This window comes from Micromys minutus (genome assembly GCF_963924665.1).
Source record: "Micromys minutus genome assembly, chromosome: X".
In the NCBI taxonomy this organism is placed as follows: domain Eukaryota; kingdom Metazoa; phylum Chordata; class Mammalia; order Rodentia; family Muridae; genus Micromys; species Micromys minutus.
Genome location: NC_137970.1, coordinates 125,408,755 through 125,424,654, shown reverse-complemented (window position 1 = coordinate 125,424,654; position 15,900 = coordinate 125,408,755). Strand labels below are relative to the sequence as shown.

At 36.1% G+C, this 15,900-nt stretch overlaps 1 protein-coding gene across 1 annotated transcript in view; it reads left to right on the top strand.

Annotated features, from left to right (window-relative positions):
- Positions 1-15,900, top strand: part of GABRA3 (gamma-aminobutyric acid type A receptor subunit alpha3) — a gene marked incomplete at both ends in the record, with an annotated part of 207,401 nt that overhangs the window by 66,401 nt on the left and 125,100 nt on the right. The gene's annotated exons all lie outside the window — the stretch shown is intronic.

Here is a 15,900-nt window from a genome sequence, read left to right as displayed (position 1 = left end):
CAATTGGTAGCCTGTGTTCTGTAGGTGTGTATCTATATATCAGAAACACATCTTCCAATGACTTTTTCTTATATTTTTGTCATCTATGCACCCAATACTATTCAGATATTCTCTTAGACCACTGGCATACATTTGTTGTTTAAACAAAATTTGAATGGATTTTATTATTTTATTATTTGTGACATCACATGCATTTTGTTTTTCATATGTGAATTGACCCATCTTCATAACATTAACATATCTAAATATTTTCAGTCATGTACTGTGTTTGAAGTTGTTATAAGATTTTTGTAAAAATATATAATGACAGTCTAGTTTTTTCAGAAGTAGAATAGTTTTCTTCTTTCATGTTAATCTGTGTATTGTGTACTTTGCTAATAATATGAGTTTCTCTCTTCTTTGTCATTGGTGTCTACTCCTATACCATGGCATTAACACCTGTTGCAAGATGTTCTGTGTGAGCACTTCAGTCAAGTGTTCAGATGCCTGTGGTGGCTGCTCACACACCACGGATGTTTGAGCATGTGCTATGGCATCTACTTCTACAACTTTGCCATCTGCTTCTGGAACAAAGCCATTCATTATCCCGTTTTTAAACCAAGTTCTATGTCTGTCTGTCAGGAGAATCACAGCATATTGTCACTTATTATTGTACCTAAAAGAGTGACTGTGAAGCCAAAATATTTGTGTTTGAATTTGAAAGTATTGATTGTCAACTATGGGGCCTTGAAAACCTCAATTTGCATTTCTGTTCTTTCATTTCTGCAAAATGGCAAAGATAGCTGATAAATTTGTGCATATTAATTGCACAATTGTCTTTCAAACACTGAGTATAATGTTGTGAAGTATATGAGACGACAGTAATGATAATGATGATATGGTATTCATTGATTTCTTGTCATGGGGTCTAGCCTTAACTCTGCATGTCTTCATGGTCATAAGATGATACTTGTAATAGTATTATAAGACTATGGTATAAGTTTATGCAATGTAGTGCTGACTTTTCTCATATCAGTGCTATCTGGTGTGTTCTATCCATCCTAACACAATTATTTTCTGCTCGTCTATCACAATTTTCCCTCTAATATACTTGTTCATTTACTCTTAGGATGTAGTCATCAACTCATTTGTTTATAATGTCTGGAAATACACCATGGTGAAATGCTCCAACACCAGAGAATTTTATGACACTGTTGTCTCATATGCTTCACAACATTATACTCAGTGTTTGAAATGATCTCATTGCTTGTGTTGCATATTTCAATCTTTTAAAGAAATAAAATCAATCTTCACTATGTTTATTAATGAGGAAAATATCCTTTTAATTAATAATGGTAACATGGAATCACTGTTTTGGGGAGTGCGTTTTCAAGTAGTTATTTTTGTGGTACTCAGCATGTAGGGCAAGAGCTTGTATCCCATGCTAGGCAAATGTGCTATACCAATTCTTTATTGTATTTTTTTCTTTTTTTCTCATGTATTTTTACTGATTTCTTAGTGCTCTTCTGGACTCTTGTTTCTTTTCACAAACAAAATTCTGGTTATTAATGTAGTCTGTCTTGGCAATTGATTATTTTATAGTTAGTGCTAATTTGTTTCTACTCTGGGTTTGTGAAAGCATACAATTTAGATTTGCATAGCTTTTATCATTGTTTCTTTATATTTAGACCATCAACTCAGATGTAGCAAGTTTCTGAATACTGAATTTTGTATTGTATATGCTTTATTCATCTCTCATGACACCAATACTACTCTGTTATAAGTACAGTTTAAAATGCAATCATTTTCTTTTATTTCTGGGAAACTGTCATTGAAGTGTGTATAGAAAGTATATTGACTTACTTTGAATAATATGGGTATTTTTCTAATACTCATTCTTTCAATCCATAAATAGAAGTTATCTTTCCATGTATTTGCATTTTTTTAAACTTTTTCATCAAAGATTTATTGTTTTAATTATATAAGTATTTTATCCTCTGGTTAAATCTATATCTCAGTAAATTTTGTTGCAAATTTAACTGAGATTTTTTTTTATCTTCAGAGAGTTCATTATCAGTATACAATAATGCTAGAAATACATGTAAATTCCATTTATAATCTTCAATGTTATCAAATTCAATTATCACATTGTAACAGTTTTATTGTGGAGTTTTAGGATTTTATATGTGCAAGATTACATTCTTACCTAATAAAGCCAGTTTATTCTTTTCTATCAGGATACCTAGTATTTATTTCTCCTGCATCATTGGCCTTATTTAAACCCAGTATTATATTTGAAAGAAGTTGTGAACATGGGTATCCGTGCTCTTGTTCTTAGAAGAAACAAATTACCTTTTTCCCATGGAGAATGGAATATGAAAACATATTTATTTTTGTCAAATGTCTTTTGGATACTTACTGATACACTATTTTGGTTTTTATTTTTTATCGTGTTAATTTGTTTTAGTATGATTACTGATTTGCTTTGTTTTCAGTTATCTTTGTATCCCAGAGAGCCTTTGATCCTGGTGATTGACACTTTTAATGTGTTTGAATTTGGTTAGTTGAAGATTTGTCATCAGTAAACTTGACCCCTGATTTTCTTCTTACATTAACTCTTTATATATAGTTTTATATCCTTTGATATAAATATTATTACTATATTTGTTTGAAACCACAAAAGATTGCAAATATCCAAAGCAATTTTGAGAAGAACAAAACTGGAGGTATCATAACAGACACATAAAAATGGGACATGATACAAGTCAGAAAATTTAACCTGTGCATTTATAGTCAATTGATTTTTTTGACAAAGGTAATATTTTAGTCAGCCATCTGTTACTATGATACGATTTATGCCATAAACATCTAGAAAGGATGAAAAATGAGTGATAGTTTTAAGGTTTTAGTTCATGGTTGGCTCATTCCTCTTTTGTGCCACTACAGTGAAACAAAACTGTAGAGAATAGGGCTATATGATGCAAAGCTTATCACCATATTGTAGCCAGGAAGTATAAATAAAAATGATGGGACTTGTGACAATAAATTATATTGAAAGTTCTTAATACATACCATCGGATTGTGAATGTAGTGCTGACCAATTTATTGGATCAAAATCATCCTAATTCTTCTATCTCTCAAATATTGGACCTGCCAGCTTGGGACCAAGCCTCCTGGACATAAGCCTCTAAGGGTCAACTCATACTCAAACCACAAGTAACTAGAATGTATGAAGCTGTCTTTTGGTGTGCATCAGAATGGCCCCAAGAGGCTCAAATGTCTGAATAGTTGGTCCCTGCCTCATGCTTTTGTCTCAAGATGTAAACTCTCAGCTATTACTCTGGCACTATGCCTGCCTGCCTGCTGCCTGACTCTCTTATATGATGGTTATGGACTCTAATCCTTTGAACTGCAAGCCTGAAATCAACTCTTTCTTCTATAAGTTGCACTGATTATGGTGTCTTATCCAAGCAATAGAAAATTAACTAGGACAAATCTGGCTATCTCCATCCAAAGGAATAAAACTGGATTCTTCTTTTGCACTATGTAAAAAAGTCAACCTCAAATGGACCTTTGACTCAAGGCTGCCAAAAATTTAAGTTTACTTTCTTTAGTTAATTTGTGTCACTATGCCCAAATAACTGGAATATGATTTAAAGAAGGTAAGATTTAACTTAGCTCACAGTTTTTCCACCACAGTTGCTTCTTCTGCTTGGTCAGAACATTCTGGGAGCAAGAAAATTAAAGGGATGAGATAGATTCCCAGATTTTTAATTTGTTGTAAAATACACTATGGCCTCACAGATGTAAAAACATATATATAATGAGTAGTGATGTAAAACACATACCTTTTGCTATCAGTGAGTATACTCCTTTATCAATTTTTAATAGATCTGGTGTGTTAATCAATCACACTGAAATCTTTATCTACACTAATTTTGAAAATTATTCTTTGTTTATCAAAAGTAGGTATATTAAAATATATTCATTCATATTTATTGGATATTATCTGTATTTACATTTCAAATGTTATCCCTTTTCTGCCTGCTCCCATGGCCCCTCCCTCTCCCCTTGCATCCATGAAGGTGTTCCCTCTCCCAACCACCCTCTCCCAGCTCAGAGCCTTGGTATTGCCCTACATTGGGAAAACCTGCCTTCACTGGACCAAAGGCCTTCTTTTCCCTTTGATACCAGACAATACTTTCATCTGCTACATATGCAACTGGAGCCATGTGTCTCTCCATGTGTGCTCATTGGTTGGTGTTTTAGTCACTGGGAGCTCTAGAGGGTTTGGTTTTTGATAATGTTGTTCTTACCATGGGGTTGCAGAACCATTTTGGTCCTTCCGTCCTTTCTCTAGCTCCTTCATTGTGGTCCCTGTGTTCACTCTGATGCTTAGCCACAAGCATCCTCAACTGTATCTATATGACTCTGTCAGAGCCTCTGAGGAGGCATTCAGTAAGCACTTCTTGGTATCAGCAGTAGTGCTTGGGTTTGGTGGCTGCATATGGGTTCATCTCCAGGTGAGACACTCTCTAGATGACCCTGGTTTCAGTCTCTGCTTCAAACTTTGTCTCCATAGTTCCTCCTGTGAATATTTTTCTTCCCCCTTCTAAAAAGGACTAAAACATCTGCACTTTGGTCTTTCTTCTTATTGAGTTTCATGTGGTCTGTGGATTGTATCTTGGGTAATCTGAGCTTTTGGGCTAATATCTACTTATCAGTGAGTGCACATGTCTGTTCTTTCGTGATTGAATTACCTCACTCAGGATGATACTTTCTGACGTATCATGACAAATACAGTGGCAGATGCTCACAGCCAACCATTGAACTGAGATCAGGGTCCCCAATGGAGGAGTTAGAGAAAGGATTAAAGGAGCTGAAGGGGTTTGCAACCCCATAACAACAACAATACCAAGCCACCAGAGCTCCTAGGGACTAAAGCAGTGTCCAAAGAGTATATATACATGGACAGACCCATGGCTCCAGCTGCACATGTAGCAGAGGATGGCCTTGTTGGGCATCAGTGGGAAGAGAAACCCTTGGTCCTGCCAAGGCTTGATGCCTCAGTGTTGGGGAATGTCAGGGTGGGGAGGTAGGATGGGGTAGATAGGTAGGAAGCACCCACATAGAAACAGGGTGAGGGAAGATGTGAAAGTGGGTTTATGGAGGGGAAACAGGGAAAGGGGATAACTTTTGAAATGCAAATAAAATATATCCAATTTAAAAAAGAAAATCCACAATATAACAAAAGACAAAAAACAAAGTTAAAGATATTTATAAATATGAACCAAAGGAGATAAGAATGGATCAATTTGCATTCTTCTGCATGCAGACTGTCAGTTGAACCAACACCATTTGGTGAAGATGCTGTCTTTTTTTCCATTGAATGCTTTTAGCTCCTTTGTCAAAGATCAAGTAACTATAGGTGTGGGTTCATTTCTGGGTCTTCGATTCTATTCCACTGATCTACCCTCCTGTCTCTGTACCAATACCATGCAGTTTTTGTAATGATTGATCTGTAATACAGCCTGAGGTCAGGGATGTTGTTTCCCCAGAAGTTCTTTTATTGTTCAAAATAGTTTTTGCTATCCTGGGTTTTTGGATATTCCAAATGAATTTGCAAAATGCTCTTTCTAACTCTATAAAAAATTGAGTTGGAATGTTGATGGATATTGCATTGAATCTGTAGATTGTTTTTGGTAAGATGGTCATTTTTACTATATTAATCCTGCCAGTTTATGAGACAGAAGGATCCTGTCTCAGACTGTTCTTTGTTTGCTGTGTCCTGTGTGCTCTTGTTGGGTCCCTGATGTGTTGCAGCACTTCTGGGTTCTGAGTACAGAGAATTGTACCACAGGGTCAGCTTTGGGTGTAGGCAGAAACCGGAAGACTCTATCTTTAACTTTCAAACAAAATATTCCTTTCATTTTGCATACAACTATTTTAAAATATTATGAAAATGCTTTAGTGTTTGCTATTTTTCTTTTATTGAATATGCATCTTTCCAGACAAATACAGTCTGTTGATGATTCCTTCTACCACTACTTTTGTAAGATTTCCCTCCCCGATTCCCTCCCATGCAGATCCATGCCCTGTCGGTCTCCTGTTAGATAACAAATAGGCATCAAAGAAATAATAAAAAATAAATAAAACAAACAACTCAGAATATTACAGAACAACTAAACAAGAAAAAGAGCCAATGTAAAAGCATAAGTAATGTGCATAGTTGCATAGACACACATAGGAACCCATAAAACCTAAAATTGGAAACTTATAATAATATGCAAAGAACGTATAAGATAAAATAAGTAAACAAACAAACAAATAACCTGTGACTTAATAGTACAAGTCAAGAAGTCCAAAGATGCCATTATTTTTGTTTGTTTTCTGTTGACCATGTACTGCTGGGCATGGGGCATACCATTAAGAGTATTTTTCTCATTGAGAATCCCTTGAAGAAAACTAATTTTTCACTTACAAGTGACTAACAGTAGGAGATAGATCCTGTTTTAAGGATAGGTATGAATCAACTTCTCCTTTCAGCTCCAGGACCCAATCTGTTGTAGACCCCTGCAGGCCCTGTGCATGCTGCCACATTATATGTGAGTTCATATGGATGCCAGGCTTATGTCTAGGGAGCCTTTATGTCTTGGTGGTCTGTATTCCCTCTGGTTCTTATAGTTGTTCAACCTCCTCTTGTCCAGAGTTTTTTGAGACATTGAGGTAGGGGGCATTGATGGAGAAATTCCCTTTAGGGTGGAGTGTCCAAGATATCTCACTGTCTGCATATTGTCTTTCTGAGGATCTCTGTATTTGTTGTCATCTGATGGTCTCTGTATTTCTTTGAATCTGCTGCAGGAGGAAAAGCTACTCTAATGATGGCTGAGCATGCATGTATCTATGAGTATAGCAGAATGTCATTAGGAGAAATTTCATTGTTATACACCTTTAGCAGAACGGTAGCATTTGGTTTTCCCCTAGGTACCTGCCCTATACAGTTTTAGGTTCTTGGCCATTCAAACAGTGCTGGGTAAAGAGTGGGTCTTAGATCAAATCAGATATTGGTTGGTCATTTCCACAAACTTTGTTCTATTATTGCACCAGCATATCTTGCAGACAGGTTCCTTTTGTAGACAAAGGAGTTTATAGTTTGCTTGGTAGCAAACAATGGGCACTAGTCAGTCTGAGTGAAAGCTCTAGGTAGGTGTCAGTTTGACTTCTCTATGCTCAATGAGTTGTGTAGGTATTGTCTTCAACAATAGGGCCTTGCTATGAGTTTTTAGAAAACCACCAATAGCATTGTTTGTGGGTTTTCATGGGGTTCTGTAGCTTGATTACATGTAACCCATTTCCAGTCCTAAAACTTTTCATTTGGTGAAAAGAGATGTCTAGTGGAGCCCCTTTTCCATTATTTGGCAAATTTAACCAAATCTGATAACTTTTTATTTTAATTGAACACTTGGTTTACTTGCAAATTGTTGCTGATAAATTTAAGTTTGAATAAGTCATCTTCTTTTTTCAGACTTCATTTAGGTTCATTTCTCATTTGTTTCATTTTTGAATGGATTGATTGATTTCTGTCTGCTAGGTTTTTGTCTCATCTAATGAACATCTAATAATACACATGCATTACTGTTCCAAATCTTTATTTTGGGAGTTATGCTTTCAAGTCATGTATATTAATGTTTATAATGCTATTTTTGTGGTGGTCATAAGCCATTTATATTATGGATAATGACGAATTCAGTATCTGAAATATGTGCTGTTCTAGTACATTCTGTCATTTCTCTTTCATACTCCCTAGATTCCTTGTGTATAGTTGTGTTTGAGAAATTATCGATGGCCTTGAAGTTATTTCTTAGAATTCTTTAAAGCTGTGTATGAAGATGCCATAATCCAGAAATGGTTTCTCTTTACTTTTGCATGTCACCTTGGACACACGTTGTAGTCATTTAAAATTAATTTCATGATTTTAGTTTTTTAACCAAATAATGTGATGGTGGGTTTTATTCTTTCAAGAGTGACTTGGTGGTTTAATATGTTTATAGTCCTTCTTTGTTCTCTTATAAGCTCTGTCGGAACTAAAGGAACATTTTTTTTTCTACAGTCTTCTGAGGGGAGAAGCACAGACTTGCTTCTAAATTCATTCATAAAGTAAATTTACAGCACTTGGAGAATCTGACCTGCATGCTACAGAGTGAGTGTGTGCATGCATATGTATTACTATATTAGTTACCAGTGGAAATTTTCATTCTGCTTTTCCTCATCTTGCTCTGAGACTGTCAAAACCACAATTTGGCTTTGAAAATATCTTTGTCTTTATTTTCTCACGTATTATTGCCTTAAAAAAACATTTTCTTGAGTTGTTTCTCCTTTGGTCTTAGTCACAAAGGCAGTGAATAATAATAGTGTAATTATGTATTTATGTAAAATTACATAATATATTATGTAGCTTTGAGTTAATTTTCACTTGAAATACAACGTTTTGCTTAGCTTTACTTCCTTAATATTGTATTGGGAATAGTCTTTGAAAAATCAGTAGTATCATCTGTTTTTTTCTATTGACTTATGCTAATTGTTGTATTTGAATTTATTTTTTATTTTTGCTGAGCTTTTGCTAGTTTAATCTGTTGAAAACTGAATGCTGGGTAATTTACTTCAACAATTCAGGTGTTTTTCAAAGAACAACATCACCTTTGAGTCTTATATATGGTATTTCAGACGAGGGACTATGTCTTACATAGTCCAAAATATTTATCACAATCCATTCTTTACCTTTATTTGTATGTGTGTGTGTGTCTGTGTGTGTGTGTGTGTGTGTGTATGAGACGTGCATGCAGGTGCTAATGGAGAGCCAAAGAGGATGTTTTATTTCTGTAACTGTTGTTTCAGATGGATGTGGGTTCTGGGAACAGAACCTGTATGCTTTGGAAGAACAGCAAGCACTCTTTATCACTGAGGCATGTCTTCAGTCCCTAGAGTCCACTCTTAATACTAGTGTATATAATACAATTACCTTCAGACATTATAATTTGGCATTCCAATTCATTATCTTTGGGACCATGTCCCTTTTAATAAGTAATCAAAATAAATATATTTGGAATTACACTAATTCAGAGGATTGGGATCTCAAATTGAGAAGTTACTGAATCAAAGTCCACAAATGGGATCCAATAGAAATAAGCATGATTTATATGAAGCAGTGTTTGCATGAAGTGTTGTTAGACAACAAACACTAGATTAGAGAAAGATAGAGAAATATGCAGTTGGAAGGTGGGACACAAAGCAGGATGTTAGGGAAACTTGGTTATACTGTAGCATTGTCCCTGTGAGTTAACAGAAATATCAGAAATAGTTATGACTTTCTCCTTGTCAATTCTGCTTTAAGCCTGTTTTATATACAGGAGTCAAAAATCTGAGGATAGGGTTATAGGGTAGACTTTGCAAACTACTTGATCTAGAATATATATCCAAGTGGCCTCTAAAATAAAAGTTTAGAAAGTAGGAAAAGAAATGGATTCATGAAGATTTAAATCATTACTTGTACTGGGTTTATAGATGATGAATATGCTGTGTAACTGATTCAGATAATTGTGGAATTTTCTTCAAAGCATTCATCACCTAGGAGAACATAGACTTTGTAAGAATTGATCTATTATTTCTGACTTTTCTGGTTCTATTTCTTGGCTTCCCCCACCCAGTGGAATGGTGCTTCATATGTTTTGAGCTAAAAATAAAAAGACAAGTTTTAGTAGAGTTACAGGTAAAATACCACTGTAGTTTATGCATTAAGCGTGGTGCTTTAGTTTATAATCAGTTTAGTTTCCTTAGTTATCACAATAACCTATATGATAATATTTTAATTATCAATGTTTTATATGTTATAATGTTAAGTAATGCAGTTTTTCCAATATCATATTTCTATGTGGCTTATCAAGGATAATGACTGAAGAACAGTGCTTTGAGGCTAGATTGAATTACACAGCCTTAGAAGAAACTCCAGTAACAACCTAGGGCAAATAATTGAAAGTTTGTTTTGTAGTATCTGGGAAGATTCTAGCAGATATAACCTCAGATTATAACAATGAAGGAGTTGGTGTGAAAATTTTAGAATAATCTGGTTGCTAAATAATGAGATAAATAAATATTAGGGATTCCAGTGGAAGCTTGCCTATATCTGTGTTGTATTCACAGCAGGTTTTTCAATGTTGATAAGACAAACCTGTATTGAGTGGTATCCATCAGTATATTTATTCATACTGGTTATAGGTATTGGGCTCAGCATATTATGTATGTGATTTCATCTATTCTTTATAGTCCTTATGTTGCCAAATCTAATTTTCATCAAAGAAGGGGGTCTTTAAAGCCTAACACTGATAGAATTTGTCAGTTCCCAATAGCTTCTGGATCAAGTGGTTTGCAAAGTCTACCTTGTAACCCATTTTTCATAGCCTCTTACTTCATTTAGGGTTCTGCCTGTGTCACAATAACATCCGTTTATTCATTTGCTGTTCTTAAAATACCTGTTATTCGCCAGGGACTCTGCTATGCATTACTCATGCAGCAAGCCCTCTGTTGTATTGGCAAGTCCTAGATCCACAGATTCAATCAACTACAGATTGAAAATATTTTTAAAAATCACATCTGTGCTGAATATGTGCAGACATTTCCCACAGATTCAACCAACCATAGACTGAAAATATTTTAAAAGTTCATGCCTGTACTGATTATGTGTAGATATTTTTCTCATTATTCCTTCAGCAATGTAAAGATGTAGTGAATTAACATTATATTATGCATATGCATGATCTATAGAGATCATTTAAACTATTTAGGAGGAACTGCATAGATTCTAGTCAAATGCTGTGCCTTCCTATGTAAGAGACTTGGGTGTCTGAGGATACTTTATATGTGGGAATCCTGAAATGAACTCCTTATAGATACCAAGGAAAGTTATATATCTGTGATTAAAATAAATAAAAATCATAGTTCATACTGACCTTAAACTCTACTATAGACAAGGACAATAACAAAACAAATTGCAAAAGTGATATTGAAATAAAAACTTGAAGGTCTCAAGGAAACAGACACTCTGGAAATTGCATAAAAGCAAGCTTTACCGTCCTCAGTCCCTCAGTCCTCTAACCCTGCTTGGTGTACAACTGTGGGCTCCAGCAAGCTTGGAATAAAAATCCTCTTGCCGTTTGCATCAAGACAGCTTCTCACATCATTGAGCTATTTGGCATCAGCTGGCTCTATTTATCTTGGTAGCCAATTCCAGCATGGGATCCTGCCACACTACCCCCAGTGTAATGCTCAGGCCATCTGCTACTGAGAACAGCAGAGATCCCGGGACGCAGGCCTGGTGAGACTGTGCTACTAGTAGCCTGGGTGCAGAGAGGTCTGGGCCCAGTGAGAGGAAAATACCCTCCCACATTGGTTCAGGGGCGCAGGAACTCTGCAGTAGGGACTCGGTTTCCACCTGGAGGGCCCATACTTGCAGACCAAACGCTCAGGCCATCTACCACCAGGAACAGTGGAGATCCAGAGACACAGGCCAGGTACATGAAAGAGAAAGGAACCAATCACTGACAACAAGATGGCAAGAGGAAAGTGAAAGAACTTACCCAATAGAAACCAAGACAACCTTGGAACACCAGAACCCAGCTCTCCAATCACAGAAAAAAGCAGAATGCCAAACACTCCAGAAAAAGAAGACTCAGACCGGAAATCATACCTAAAGATGAGGATAGAGATCCTTAAAGAATAACAGGAAAAAAAGCATAAAGAAATAGAAGCTTTTAAAGAGGAAACAAGAAAAACACTCAAAGAAATCAAAGAACTAGAGGAAAACAGAACCAAAGAGATGAAGTAATGGAAGAAGCAATTTAAAATGGAAATAGAAACAATAAAGAAAACATTAAAAGAGACAACCGTGAAGGTAGAAAACCCAATAAAGTTATCAGGAGTCACAAATGCAAGCATCTCCAACAGACTACAAGAGATGGAAGAGAGAATATCAGGGGCTGAAGACAACATTGAAAACATAGACAAAACAGTCAGAGAAGATGCAAAAGCCAAAAAGCTCCCAACCCAAAATGTCCAGGAGATCCAGGACACAATGAGAAGAACAAACCTAAAGATAAAAGGAATAGAAGAGGGCAAAGAATATCAACTAAGAAGCACAGTAAATATCTTCAACAAAATCATAGAAGAAAACTTCCCTACCCTTAAGAATGAGATGACCATGAACATAAAAGAAGCCTACAGAACTCCAAATAGAGTGGACCAGAAAAGCAATTCTTCCTGACACATAGTAGTCAAAATGCCAAGTGCCCAAAGCAAAAAAGAATACTAAAAGCAGTAAGAGAAAAAGGTCATGTAACATATAAAGGCAGACCAATCAGAATTACACCCGATTTCTCAACAGAGACTATGAAAGCTAGAAGATCCTGGACAGGCATCATGTAGACCCTAGGAGAACACAAGTATCAGCCCAAGCTGCTATACCCAGAAAAACTCTCAATCATCATAGATAGAGACACCAAGATATTCCAGGACAAAATTAAATTTACACAATATCTGACCACAAACCCAGCACTACAACAAATTATAGGTAAAAAACCCAATACAAGGAGGGAAACTACATCTTAGTAAAAACAAGAAAATACCTAAGCAAGAAAACCAAGAGAAGAAAGACACACAGGCACAATTCTACCTCCAAAAGCCAAAATATCAGGAAACAGCAACCACTATTCCTTATTATCTGTTAAAATAAATGGACTCAATTCCGCAATAAAAAGACATAGGCTATCAGACTGGATACATAAACAAAATCCAGCATTTTGTTGCATACAGGAAACTCATCTTAGTGACAACGACAGACACTACCTCAGAGTAAAATGTTGGGAAAATACTTCCAAGCAAATGGCCCCAAGAAACAAGCTGGAGCAGACATTCCAATATTGAATAAAGTAGATTTTCAACCAAAGTAATCAAAAAAGATAAGGAAGGACACTTTTTATGCATTATAGGGAAAATTTGTCAGGAGGAACACCCAATCCTTAACATTTATGCTCCAAACACAAGAGGACCCATATTCATAAAAGAAACCCTACTAAAGCTCAGAAAATACATTGAACCCCACACAATAATAGTGGGAGACCTCAACACCCCTCTTCCATCAATGGACAGATCATGGAAACAGAAACTGAACCAGGATACAATGCAACTAGCAGAGGTTATGAACCAATTGGAATTAATAGACATCTACAGAACATTTCATCCTAAAACAAAAAAATTCACCTTCTTCTCAGCACCTCATGACACCTTTTCCAAAATTGACCACATATTGGTCACTAAACAAGCCTCAATAGATATAAGAAGGTTGAAATACTCCCATGCATACTGTCAGATAACATGGTCTAAGGCTGGCCTTTAATAACAACAAAGACAACAAAAATCCCATATACACATGGAAACTAAACAATGCTCTATTAAACGGTAGCATGGTCAAAGAAAAAATAAAGAAAGAAATTAAGGATTTTCTACAATTTAATGAAAACAGAAGCACAACATACCCAAAACTATGAGATGCAATGAAAGCAGTACTGAAAGGAAAACTCATAGCTTGGAGTACGTCCACAAAGAAACTGGAGAGAGCATACACTAGCAAATTGACAGCACAGTTGAAAGCTCTAGAACAAAAGGAAGCAGATACACCCAAGAGGAGTAGATGGCAAGAAATAATCAAACTCAGAGCAGAAATTGACCAAATAGAAACAAAAAGAACCATCAAAGAATCAACAAAACCAAGAGCTGTTTTTTTTTTTTTGGGGGGGGGGGAAATTAACAAGAATTATAAACCCCTAGTCAGACTAACTAGATGGCAAAAAGAAAGAGAGTATCCAAATTAACAAAATCAGAAATGAAAGTGGAGCCATAATAACTGAAATGTAGGAAATTCAAGAAATCATTGGACCCTACTATAAAAGCCTATACTCAACAAAGCTGGAAAATCTGGAGGAAATACATAAATTCCTAGATAGATACCAGATACTAAAGTTAAACCAGGACCAGGTAAACCATCTAAATAATCGCATAACACCTAAAGAAATAGAAGCAGTCATCAACAGCCTCCCAAACAAAAAAATCTCAGGTCTAGATGGGTTCAGTGCAGCATTCTATCAGACATTTATCGACAACCTGATACCAATAATCTCCAAACTATTCCACAAAGTAGAGTCAGATGGACCACTACCTAACTCATTTTCCAAGGCCACAATAACCCTTGTTCCTAAATCACACAGAGACCCTACAAGGAAAGAGAACTTCAGACCAATCTCATTTATGAACATTGATGAAAAAATACTCAACAAAGTCCTTGCAAACCGAATACAAGAACACATCAAAATCATCATTCACCATGATCTCGTAGGCTTTATCCCTGGGATGCAGGGATGGTTTAATATATGGAAATCCATTAATGTAAACCACCATATAAACAAACTCAAAGAAAAAAACACATGGTTTTCCCACTAGATGCTGAGAAAGCATTTGTCAAAATTCAACACACCTTCATGTTAAAAGTCTTGGAAAGAACAGGAATCCAAGGCCCACACCTAAACATAATAAAAGCAATATACAGCAAACCAACAGCCAACATCAAACTTAACGGTGGGAAACTTGAAGCGATCATACTAAAATCAGGGATTTGACAAGGCTGCCCACTATCCCCCTGCCTATTCAACATAGTACTGGAAGTCCTGGTTGGAGCAATTAGACAGCAGAGGGAAATCAAAGGGATACAAATTGGAAAGGAAGAAGTAAAAACATCACTATTTGCAGATGACATGATGGTGTATGTAAGTGATCCCACAAATTCCACCAGAGAACTCCTACAGCTGAAAAACAAGTTCAGCAAAGTGGCTGCATACAAAATTAACTCAAAAAAATCAGTAGCCTTCCTCTACTCAAAGTACAATCATTTAGAGAATGAAATTATGGAAAAGATACCCTTCACAATAGTCACAAACAATGAGAAATACCTTGGTGTGATTCTAACTAAGCAAGTGAAGGACATGTATGACAAGAACTTCAAACCTCTAAAGGAGGAAATCGAGGAAGATTTCAGAAAATGGAAAGATCTCCCATGTTCATGGTTTGGAAGGATCAACATTATAAAAATGGCCATCTTACCAAAGCAATCTACAGATTCAATGCAATCCCCATCAAAATTCCAACCTACTTCTTCATAGAGTTGGAAAGAGAAATGTGCAATTTCATCTGGAATAACAAAAGACCTAGAATAGCGAAATCCATCCTCAACAACAAGACAATATCTGTGGGAATCACTATCCCTGATCTCAAGCTATATTACAAGGCAATTGTGCTGAAATCTGCATGGTACTGGTACAGAGATAGACCTGTGGATCAATGGAATAGAATAGAAGATCCAGAAATGAGCCCTCACGTATATGGTCACCTGATTTTTGACAAAGGAGCTGTAAACATTCAATGGGAAAAGGACAGCTTATTCAACAAATGGTGCTGGTCCAACTGGCACTCAGCATGCAGAAGAATGAAAATAGACCCTTTCTTATCTCCTTGTACAAAGCTCTAGTGTAAGTGGATCAAAGATCTCCACATTAAACCAGGTACACTGAAACTATTAGATGAGAAAGTAGGGAAAACCTTAGAACACATAGGCACAGGAGAAAATTTCCTGAACAAAACACCAATGGCTCAAGCTCTAAGGTCAAAGATTAACAAATGGGACTTAATGAGATTGCAAAGTTTCTGTAAGGCTAAGGACATCCTCAAGAACACAAAACGGCAGCCAACAGAATGGGAAAAGATCTTTACCAACACCACATCAGATAGAGGCCTAATATCCAAGGTGTACAAGGAACTCAAAAA